This window comes from Protopterus annectens, chromosome 10.part0 (genome assembly GCF_019279795.1).
Source record: "Protopterus annectens isolate FY-2018-M chromosome 10.part0, PAN1.0, whole genome shotgun sequence".
Classification (NCBI taxonomy): domain Eukaryota; kingdom Metazoa; phylum Chordata; order Ceratodontiformes; family Protopteridae; genus Protopterus; species Protopterus annectens.
The window spans coordinates 1,048,591,700-1,048,604,994 of record NC_056744.1 but is presented as its reverse complement, the minus strand read 5'-3'; positions in this window follow the sequence as shown (position 1 = coordinate 1,048,604,994).

The window sequence follows — 13,295 nt, the reverse complement described above, 5'->3', positions numbered from 1 at the left end:
CTTAACTAGGGTCCAATAAAGACTTTGGACTCCTGAACACCCCACCTTTTTGCTCAGAAGTGAACTGTCTCACCAGAAACACCAGACATGTCTACCATAGCTCAAGCCCTATATAGAATGAGCATTTCCCACCAATTGCAATTTGTATCCTAATGTTTTCCTGCCAACTGCATGTATTTTGCTTACTGTGAGTGCACATTTTTTTGCTTTGCAACATTTGAAAAAGTTGTGCATCATTTAGCATTGCACAAACATTGTAGGTGAGGGTGTGCACTGCTGGGAACATGTTTCCATGATGGTAAACAATTCACAGCAGTGGGAAGCAATGCAATTTCAATGTCATTTGGTATACAGGCATTTGAGTAAAGGTATTAGTCAAATGGACCATGTCTTCAGTAATCTTACACTTACAGCTGTTACAACCAAAAGGTTGAGAAAACAGTTGTGTATGTTACACTTCATCACTATAATCTGCAATGTCACAACAGTAAAACAAAGTGTGCACACCCTGTACTAGAACCCTGGACCAACTGCACTCCAGACCCGCACTTAACACCTGCTCCCACAGGAACAGTTGCATAGCATTCCCTATTTTACTAATGATTCTTAAGGTCTCGCGGTTAACTGCTCACAATGCTGCTTACTATGTTTGTGCGATGACCAACAGAATTAATTGAATGCATCCAGTTTATGTTTGTGGCTCTCTGGGTCCTGTCTGCAACCTGGATGGTCCACTCATCCAGTTTGTGCACTGTTGCACTTCACACAAAGCATATGAGCACAGCCAAATATGTTTGTGCTAAGCAACATGTAGCACAAACACTAGTGAAAAAAAAAATGGATACATAGTTGACATGAGTTAAAACAATCTATGGCAGTGCCCCAAACAAATTTTAATGAGGAAACCTCAGGTAAGGGAAAAACAATTGCTGTTCTGTCCTACAATCTGCTTTCAGGGCCAACAACCTTACACAGAAATGCTATCCATACCATACCTCCCAACTGTCCAGATTTTTGCAGAATGTCCAGATGTTTGCATCATTTTTTTTTTGGCTATTCTTTGTAAAATTTGTGGTTTTCTGGAAAATCACTGAAGACTGAAGTCAATACATAATGGCATACATTTATGTTTCATACTTCATATCCTTCAGAAAATACATGCTAACATATTTCCTATTATTATAGCTACTTTCTAAGTTTATAAGAACAATATTGAAAAATCTGTCCCTATTTTTGGGCCTTTGTCCCCCCATGTCCAGATTTCTTGCACTAAAAGGTTGAGAGGTATGATCCATGTTCATATTAGTGTTTTTTCAGCCTGCGACACTGGTGCAAACAGCAAAACCTTGCTTATGAGCACTGGGCATCATTAATATGCATGGCACAATGCTGTGTTATGAGCAACATCACATACATAAAGAAAATCTGTGTAGGCTCTGCACAGAACCTACACATAGTTTATTGAATCCTGGTGCATGTTTATTAAACCTAGCAGTAAATGGAGTAAGGTGCACCTTGCAGTATTTGTACAAAATACTGAGTACCCTCATAGTTCCAGAATGTGACCCTATATTTGTTTTATTTCCACAAAAGTGAAAAGGATTGATTTCTGCATATCTATAGAAGACTTTTTGAGAAACCTAATATGTTGTATGATTTTGCTGAAAAAGTAACATCTGAGACAGGAATCTTACATATTGTGGAGAAGTGTAAGTGCTGATGTTTTGTATTACAGTGGGATTCATGGGTTAGTGTTGCCTTAACCATTCTGCAGCAATACCACAAACATAATTCACTAGTCCAACCTGGTATAACATAACTCCAGGGAAGGAGTCCACCTAGGAGATTCAGGACACAGATTAAATTAGTAACCATTGGAAATGTCAGGATGCAGTGGAGTGAGTCCTGAAATGGGGACACTAAATGGTAGAAAAAAGGCTTACATATAGTAAGTCTGAGATGCCATTTCTCAGAATATTCCCTTTTCTCTGAGATATAGCAATGTTGGATTTGGGAGAAACAAATGTGTTTTAAGAAGAACAATTTCCTGAGATTTTCTCTTCTTAATGTTTTCAGTCTTTTTTTTTGGCTGACATTTCAGTAGGGGGCCACTGAACTCATCCATTTATAAAAGGAACAAACAATGCATTATAAAAAGGTAAGTGAAATCTGAAACATGAAACGTTTATGTAATCATCACTTATCCACAACAAAGTTTAAGATGGTCTTTGTAGGTTACTAAGGACCCTGTGATCCACAAAAGTGTCTGATACTTCACAGTACCACCTGGGTGACAGCCATAAGACTTGCATGTGTAACAGGTAACATTTTGTCATGCCTGCAGCATTAGCGGTGCCTCACAATGAGTCCATGTTATGGTGAAGTAAAGTACAGAGCATTTCATTTTGTGGAAATATTACATTGCTATCATCATTTGTTCCAGAAGACGATGACTCATAACAAAAAAATAAATAAATAAATAAATAAAATAAAGCACTAATATGCATGTAGAGAGACTAGTTGCCATAATGGCTAAGGTCTTTGTTTCTGATAGGCAGGGTACAATGTTTGATTTGAACATCTGGCCAATGCCTGTGCAGAGTTTGCATGGCCTTAATGAGTCTCTGTGGGGTCCCTTGAACTTTCCAAGAACATGCTATTTCCATCTTAAAATCACCCAAGAATGGAACTGGGTGCAGCCTCTAGATATTGCCCTATAAGGTCAGGAGGTGTGTAGACCAATTGCTTTGTTCATCAACTGTAGTGCACAGTATCCTCAAACAGAAGAGCATGGATTACAGACTGTACATGCCAGGGCTAACCACTCAAGGGTGTAAAAATTGGGTCTATGTGATTCAATCATGATGACTAATGTTGTCGGATTAGTCGATGATAAAGGAGTTGTGGACTCAGTCTACTCTGACCTACTCCATGGATCCATGCTAATGGGAGGGGGAGTATAGGTGCAGTGTGTGTGTGTGCTTTCCATAATGCCTATCAGCTCTGGGAAAATAAGCTGTCAGCTGGTGTCCAGTTGCCCAGACTGGGTTACTTGGGATAGCTTTGTTGAGAGAAAGCTGGACATAAAAGCAATGAACCTCCTAAACATGAGCTACGAAAAGCTACATTCAGTGTAGATTCACTGACACAAAGGCTCTTGGAAGTTGATGACATGATGGTAAGGAGAATGCTGCAAATGCTATGTATCCATGAGACAATGGAAGGGCAGTGCAGCAAAGCCACTTGGTTTGGGGATTAGAGTCTATCATACAGGAGGAAGGCAAACTAGAAACAGTGTGGGTGTTGTGGTGAGGATGAGGCTTCAGAAAACAGCAAGGGGTGTCTTCAGAATTAGTGACAGATTTGTGGTAATCACCCCCTATTGTAAAGCTTGAGCACTATTCATAATCTCAGACTATGCCTTACAGCAGGGTTGTGATACTGAAGAAAAGATTGCATTCACACAAATGTTGCACAACCTATTAGTTAAAGCAGGACAACATAAATTTGTATTGATAATAGGTGATCTGAAAGCATGTACTGGGACACACAGACAGAAGAGAGTATAAGGACTGCCTTGGTCCAGATGGGTGGGGCAACAGGAGTAAAGAAGCAAAGGCCATTCAAGACTTCTGTGTGGCAAATGACTTGATAGTGACATTGAGCGTGGCTTTCATACATCATTTTTAAATTAAGTGTTAGCTGCAGGATGTGTTTTTGTTCACAGTAGCGCAAATGAGGAACCATATTTTATGGAACCAGTTATTTTAACAAAATTACTTAATTAGGACTGAAGCATTTCAAATGAAGCAATGAAACACACTTTTATAACAGTCGATTTTTGTTGACATTAGGATTCAATTTACGTCATGCTTCATCGGCTGTCTGTAAACTTTTGAATGTGTGGAACCCGTTTAGAAAAACGGATCCTAATTATGTAGAACGCTGTTTTCTTCTTAATTGATAATATAATTAATGATACTGGTATACTATTTTGTATTTAAATAACTACCTTAACAGGAAGTATTTGTCTGATGAAGTTCCGGTAGTGACTGGGACGAAAAACACTGCTTGTTTTTGGTGTTTAACATTACGGAGTGGAATTAAAGAGTGTTAACCTTCTGTTAACAGCGTATTTGTGGACTGCTTTACTGAATACATCTGCCTTTCATTTACCTTCCTCAGCGGTTGTCAGCTGTTTGTTCTAGGTTTGTTTGGATTTACTTCGTTGCTGGTTTTTTCTTGACATCCGTTTCTGTGATGGAAGATGAAGGGGATCAAAACCTATCTCAGGGTAACCTAACTCAACTTTTGAACTTGATTAATGTACGCCTCGACCGCTTATCGGAGAAAGTAGACAACGTTACCAGTTCTAACTCCAGCGGTCCTTCGAGGGGTTCTTCTTCACCTAACAATACCAACAGTAATTACCAACAGCTTCCTCAAAGGCGGAGGAAGTTCACAAATGAACAATGCCAGCCAGTGGATCATATAGAACGGAGGCCTATCAGTTTGGATAACAACTTTAACATCAGGGCATGGTTGAATGCAGAATTGAATATGGATGAACCAAACACAGGTACTGAACAATCTGATAATATTTCAAATAAGGGCAACCTTACTGAAAAACTTAAGATATTTGATAATAAACTGTTTAAAGCAAAAAAACTACAGTTAGAGTTAAATTACTTAAATAGATGCGTTCAAGAAAAAATTGTGCCTAAGGGATTAAGGCTCTTTTCTTATCCCACTGGTCTTGTATTTGGGTCTGATTTTTTCAATGACTTGACTGAACTATATAACAATCAAGGCCTGGAAGTGTTAAAGTGCATGATGAAACACTATGCCATTTCCTTAGAAGACCTGAACAATGAAATATCTAACTTAGAAAATGACATCAAAAATTATATAGATTTCAGTAGATACAAATTCGAATTCGACAGAACTCTCAATAGTGTTTCTCAACAAATGGCCAAACTTAAGGGCAACAAATTGAAAAAACTACAGAGGGACCTTAAGGCATACAGAGAAGGGGAAGCTTTCCCAAAACCCCCACCTACCAACAAAGTCAATACCACAGTAAAATCAAATGGTCCCAGCCATCTAAAACAACAAAACAAAAACAGGCATGGGACAGTTAGATCTACTACGAACACCTACGCAATGCCCCTTGACCATGTTTATGTTGATGAAGAAATCTTCGATGATGCTAACAATGCACCGGAAACAAGTCATAATGTTCAGCTTGGGAATTTTTCCAGGCATAACCAAGGTGGACAAAAAAACTACCAGGGGGGGAGGGGGAACAACTGGACAACCAATCCCCCCCTTGGTCAGAAACGGAGATACAACACGAGGAGCAACAACCAACACCAGGATTAAGATTGTTTGAAGTCATATCAAATACCAAAAATGACTTCAAAATATACAACTACACTGAATGTCACATTGACTCTAAGCTGGTGGAATTATTTGCTAAGGGAATGACTTTTGTTCCAACAAGAAAATGTGACATTACTGAATTAATCTTGGACTTTAAAATGTTCACACGTAAACTAAATTTAAATATCATGTTTGGTAACAACAGTTACAACACAAGTGAACTTAAGATAGCAAGCACCTTTAATCCCCCCCACAACGACACACTAAACCTTTTTGAACATTTGTGTATTAGTGAATTCAGGGAACTTAATAGACATTCCAATAATAATGACCATAAAATGAATATGTCAAATGAGGAAACCTACTTATTGAATACAATCAGAGAGCTACCATTGAGGCTCATGAAACCCGACAAAGGCGGGGGGTTAGCAGTGTTCTACAACAGTGACTATTCAAACACCATGGTCTCAATTTTAGGTAGTGACACATATGAGGAAACAAGTAGAAATGAACTGAATCAAGCATACAATCGAATAAAAATGTTTTTTAGTGACCTTTACACAGATGGCATCATAAATATCGATCAATACAGCTACATTACCATGCTGGCACCCAGAATCCCCAAGATCTTTGGTATACCAAAGTTACATAAAAATGTTCTTAACCCACCATTCAGAGATGCAAGGCAGTCCATAACATATCCATCTGCTAAGATGGTGGACTGCATTCTTAAAAAATATGTAGAATCTGAAACACAGATACTAAAGGACTCTTGGTCCTTCTTAGAATGCATCCAGAATACACCATTTAATGCATCAGGTAACTTTCTAACGGTTGATATCTGTGAGTTATATTCTTGCATCCCACATACTATTGGAACTGAATGGGTCATAGACTTCATCCGGGGTAAGGGTGCACCAGATAATGAATGCCTGTTGGTTGAACAATTACTAGAGATTATTCTAGCAAACAACTTTATCTTTTTTGAGGGCTTACTTTTTAGACAAAAAGTTGGGGTAGCCATGGGTTCCCCTATGGGCTCAACTTGGTTTTAGCATTCTGGGAAAAGGAACATCTACTTAATAGTGTATGGATGAACCAAATCCTTTGTTACAAAAGGTTTTTGGATGATATATTCATCATTATTGAGGGAGATGAACACTATGCAAACCAGTTGGTGGACTACCTTAGTTCAACCACACACTTTTTGAAGTTCACTAAAAACTTCCAGTATAATACAATCAATTTCCTTGATGTATGTTTATCAAAGGGCCTTGATAAATACACAGCGAAGATTCATAGAAAGGAGACTCATTGCAACAGTTATTTACATTTTACGAGCATGCACCCCCAACACCAAAAGAAATCAGTTGTCAAAGGACAACTAGTCAGGGCTGCTAGAATGGTAACAAGTGAAGAGGACTTTCATGAAGAATGTAACTTGTTGCACGAGATGTTTACAAACAGGGGCTACCCTGATTTATTTCTAAAAAACATCTTTGAGGAAGTTATCGAAAAAAGAAATAGGGGCATTTACGCACCTATTTTGAATGATGAAGTTAAAACTAACATCACTTTAGTGTATAATGGCAGCACTGACCAAATTTCATCATTATGTACAATGGCTTCAATACACGAATCTGATAATAGGGAGGGTAAAACTGAAGAAAACTTCAATACTGCATTTACTTTTACATATTGTATTGAAGCATCAAATATAGGCAACATAGTTAGAAAGTACTGGCGGTCTCTGTCACTGGACAAAGATTTAATAAACATACTTGCCCACGGTCCAACTATTACATACAGAAGGGGCTATAATTTGAAAAAATTATTGGAAACAAATAGTAAAACTAAACCATCTAAAAGAGGTACAACAAAATGTGGGAATTGCAAATATTGTGCTTATATAAACATTTCAGATAGGTTTAACATCAGAAACGAAACTTTTCAAGTTAACAACCTGGCCCAGTGCATAGATTGTTTTTCATTCTATGTGGGCAAAACTGATAGATTAATTCGCGACAGACTGTTATGCAATTGCCAAAAACAAGGATGACAATGCCCTAGCCAGGCATTGCACAAAGTACTCAGATCATAAATTCAAGTTCCTGATTATTGATCAAACTAGAAAAAACTTTATTGAGGAAGGATTGGTGAACGACATCATGTTAAAATTGGATTTAGAAAGGAGAGAACTGAAATGGCAAGTTAGGTTAATGGCATGCACTCCCCCAGGCCTGAATGAAAGTTGTTCAATTTCATGTCTCTTAAAAATTAAGAACCTACTTAGATAGAACTCAGTAGTATAATATGCAAAGAAAAGGGATTACATAGGTTAAAAATTAGAATAATGTAGTATTTTTTTACACACATATATCTAAAATAGTACATGGAATCAGTGTTTTCACCATTTTTTACCCACATTCACTGTTGAACAAAGTAAATATTTACACTTTGATTTTTTTATCAGAATAAATATGTGGGGATAGTGAAGGCACGAGCATTCAATTGTACACAGGTGTACTTCATACTTTTTTTCTAATTTTTAGGGTGGCCTAAGTACTGTAATAGTGCACCCATACTGGCAGTAAACAGTAACAAACTAGGGATACTGTTGACCCCTAAGTCTTGACTTTATATGGGAGCGTAGGTTCATCAGGTCAACCCATAAAAGAACATTAAAGGCAACGATTTTTGTTATGCCTATTGGTAAGTCTAGCGTAACTTGTAACAGACGACTAGACTCTATTGGGGTGGAGACTTTACACTACAAAACAGAAAAATAATCAACAAGTTATTGCCACGTACATTTTAGTTTATTGTTTTAAAACATGTAATGTAAAGAGAGACAGTTATATAGTTATACAAGTAGATTCCCCTTATTTGCAGGGAAACATTGTAGCCAATTAATTAACATTTAGAGAGGTATGAATGTATGGCAGTTAGGCTCCTAAATTGTTACTAATTAACAGTAAGTTAGGGGTTTTGACTACCTTGGGTTTTGTCCTTTTTCATTCACGATTGTTGTACACCTGGACAACACATAATAGGACCTGTGCTTGGAAGGTCCTTTTTCTATATTTTATATTTTACATTTGTTACTTTTTATTTATTTATTATTTTTTACTTATTACTTTTTATTCAACTTTTCTGTATCCTTGCAACACACCAACTGAGGTCCTATGAAAATAGAATAAAGATTGCATAGTGACAAGCATTAGGTTACCAAAACCATAAACTTTGTGTAGTTTGTTTGAAACATGCATCGTGCGAGTAGTCATCTACATAAAGACAGTTCTTTACGTATCTGAGTGTTTTCTATAAAAAAACAAAAAATTAAACATTCAGCGACAGGGGTTGTGACTTAAATTTCACAACTCGAATTATAGTAGCCTAGCGCCATCCAGGTGCGATATAGGGTCGAGTAGTTCTTGTGACTACTTAAGTCAGGATGTATTGACAATAGTGATGTAACTTTAAGCTTGGTTAGTTACTTGATCCTCACGGGACGTAAGGTTCTGTCATATGTACAGGACTGTAACGTTCAGATGGGGACACTTGTGATCGTAGATGCAGGACACAGTAACAGACGCTGCATATATTTTCATATTTCTACCTTTTGCGGTAACTGGATTTCAGCAAAGGTGAGATTTTCCAACTAGCGTAACCCTGATGTAGCGTTCACACAACGAGGTTTAACAACCAGTTTGATTAAAGCAGAATGGAGGAGTGCTTGAGCACGGATCAAACAGGCTACTAGGATGTATTTTCATACAAACAATTTTTTTATGGTAACTGGATTTAGTAAGGTAGAGATTTTTTAATTAGCGCAACTACGATGTAGTATTTGCAAAACGAGGTCAAGTAAACAGTTAGATTAAAGCAGTACAGAGGAGTTCTGGAGTATGGAGTAAATAGGTTGTCTGTATGTGCTTTTTTATACATATTTTTTCATACACACTTATTTACTACCATTTCACGCTTTATTGTATTTTATCATGTGTCTTTATGCCGTTTTACATTGAGCATGGCTTTCATACATCATTTTTAAATTAAGTGTTAGCTGCAGGATGTGTTTTTGTTCACAGTGGCGCAAATGAGGAACTATATTTTATGGAACCAGTTATTTTAACAAAATTACTTAATTAGGACTGAAGCATTTCAAATGAAGCAATGAAACACACTTTTATAACAGTCGATTTTTGTTGACATTAGGATTCAATTTACGTCATGCTTCATCGGCTGTCTGTAAACTTTTGAATGTGTGGAACCCGTTTAGAAAAACGGATCCTAATTATGTAGAACACTGTTTTCTTCTTAATTGATAATATAATTAATGATACTGGTATACTATTTTGTATTTAAATAACTACCTTAACAGGAAGTATTTGTCTGATGAAGTTCCGGTAGTGACTGGGACGAAAAACACTGCTTGTTTTTGGTGTTTAACATTACGGAGTGGAATTAAAGAGTGTTAACCTTCTGTTAACAGCGTATTTGTGGACTGCTTTACTGAATACATCTGCCTTTCATTTACCTTCCTCAGCGGTTGTCAGCTGTTTGTTCTAGGTTTGTTTGGATTTACTTCGTTGTTGATAGTGGCCAACACAAGGTTCGGTAAGAGTGATAGTCACATAATATCCCTCCTAGCAAAGAAAGGTTACTGGAGTAAGATCAGCTGTAAAGTCAACAGAGACAAGGCTGAAGACCCGGAAGTTGACTGGAAGGACAGCACAAGATTTTAAGGAATTACTTAGAGCTCTAACATCTGAAGAAGAAAAGGAAATAGGTGGAGATGAAGAAGAAAGGCATTGCCTCCATGTGAGAGAACTACAGAACAGATATGTGGCCAGGCAAGGTATGAAAAAAAATATAAGGAAAGCTGGTGGTGGACTACAGATGTCCAGGAAGTCATCAAAAGGAAAGAATGAGTGCAAGAAGAAGTGAGAGATAGAAAAGACTGACCAGGCTAAAAGGAATACTGGTTGGCTAACAAAAAAAGAAAGAAAAACAAACAAAAAAAAGGAATACCGTGGTAAAACTATGTTGGGAAATAAACAATGATAAAAATCCAAAATAGACATGCTCAAATATCTATTAGTGCAAAACACACAAGTGCAAAGCTTTCACGAATCTACCATTCATCGGTGCTAACAATTAATTAAAATGCACCTCAATTTATAATAAAATGAACCAATCACATGACACAGCCATCCAATAAAAACATATATACACATATATCAATTAAATATACATAAAGACCATTTAAAATCATACATAAACATAGTTAATGATATTGCATTTATTTTTTTGACTAAAACAGGTTTAATACTAATTGCACTATTCAAGCCAGGAAACATATCAGCTTTGAGCCTTAAAATCCAGTTATACTCACCAGCCTCTAAAACATTATTTATGTCACCTCCTCTAATGTCTTATTTATAGCATCAATGGTTGTAAATTTAAATTCGTGGGTGGATTCAGTATCTAGAACATGCTTTCCTAATGCATTTGTCTGAACATTCTTATGTATGTTGGACTTATGCTCAATAATACGGTCTTTGAATTTTCGGCTACATTTGCCAACATAAAAGCAAGAACACTTTGAGCACATTCCTAGATAAACAACATAGGCAGTGTTGTAAGTAGCATAGCAATAAAAATTATACAGTTTCCCTGTTACCAGGTGCACATAAGTGGTACTACTGGTGATATCCCTACAACAACTGCAACTATAGCAAGGAAATGTTCCAAGCTTACTAATAGCCCTACCACCACTTTCTGTTTTAAGATCTTTGTAACATAAGTTCCTTTTGAATTTCTTTCAGTTCCTATAAGCAAAACTTGCCCCGGGATTCATGAAACTCGGCGCAAGGCCTGCATTAGGCTTGCGCCGACCGTGCGGCGTGAAGATGGCACGGTAGCGCCAAATCCATATTAATGAAGGCATGCTGCTGCCACAGCCACGTGCATAGGAAAGGAGCGCGAGTGCATAGGGCGTGTCGAAGTGCCACACGGAGGCGTGGAAATGTTAGCTGTCAATGTGCAACCTAAAATGCTTGCATATAACAATTTGCAAGCAATAGTAATCACATCTGTCAGTGTCCGTGGATAGTGAAACGTATGCAAAGCATGCAAGACAGTTCCTGCGAACACAAAACGAAGAAGCAAACACAAATGCATGGTAGGGAATAACGGGTCCCTATCCCGCGAACAAATGACATTGAAAACTGTGTGCCCATAGTCCAACGCAGTGTAGATAGTTATAGCAAGTGGAAGGGAAACGCATCATATGTTAGTGCGCCACCAATAGGTACGTCCAGCCCAATGGTCAGGGCCACCAGCTGACCCATATTGTGAGGGAGTGTACACAGCTGGGCAGATGTGTCCATAACAAAAAACATGATAAATGTAAATATCTAGCTACCGTATGACCGAATTATATCCCACAATGCATGTAATAGTCACATACAATAGGTATGTCCGTATTTCACATACCAAATGTGACAGGAAATAGAATAAGCATGTAAGTGAAACAGAAGGAGCATATAAACTGCTACAACAATAAGGCAACATGTAGACTGAAAGGAATAGTATTATCCGTAGCGTTGACTGTGGGTACGTGTTTTCCAGTACATTCGGATATGTGTCCGGAATATATCCCATCCAGGACATAGGAAAAGGTGGCATCCTACCAATGATTAGAACAGTCGGACAATATCCGCACATCAGCGGTCCAAGCCGAACTTGTCAGGATGTGTCACAGTTAAACGGGTATTACCCAGGTATACCAACCATGTCATGGAAGTTAAGTATGGGCGTGTACCTATGTGTGTGAGGTATAGCATGTGGAAAGTCAAACATGGCAGGGTAGTCCACACAACCATACAGGTACCTGACATATGTAGGGTATGCAATGTGTTACCTTGACCATGTCATGGGTCATCAACCAAAGCAGTGATGGATGGAGTGTCAGGAATATGTGTGTGGGGGGTTGGGTAATGGTATAATCCTCCAAGGCGACACTGTGTCGTATGCAGAATAGGTGAACCGGAGGTGTATGAGGGAGCAGCAGGTGAAGCAGAAAGAAACACAAAAACATGTATACACATCTGCAATACAACCAGACAGGCCATACTGTAGAACACAATCCCACAAACATATGAATATTAAAATGTGCGATACAAATGTACAGACATGTCACCGGCACATACCCACAGATTGGTCCTGATGGAACTGACCATATCAAATGCAGCACACCTGGATGCATAATGGACTACCCAGCATCCCCTCCACAGCACACAACCCGCCCCCATACCTGAACATCCATCAAATCCAGCCATACTTGGCCTACTAGTTTGGTGCAGCCATATCTACACATAGTGACCACTACGCATATGTAGTAGGTAGTGTCACCCTAGGCAGTTTCAGGATTGCAAACTATGTATCCCTTGCATGTAAAACCCCCAACATATTTTCGTAACACCAGAAGAATGTTCGTTATTGGTCTTGTTTCGGTCTTGTTAAATTTTTGGGATATCCCTCATGGGATAAGTAATCTGTATAAACATTAGAATGGGTATGAAGACACGATGTCCAGTCCTGTAGATATCTGGATACAAGTTGGAATTTGCAGTAGTAATGCACGAGACTGTCCAGCCCTAGATGGTCATGCAGAACCTACTACCCGCGATCAAATACCTGCCCGTGACGCACGTGTCCCGACACGAATAAGCGAGAGAATATATTGCACACATTCGCATAGTGGCACATGGTATATGGGTGATGAAGGCACTGACATAAACAGGATACCCCCTGATCCACTGTGTGAGGGACAAGTAATGTGTGTGTAGGTGTGACCTGACCAGCAATGATAGAATGCCAAATGTCCTGTGATTGTAGGAAATAAC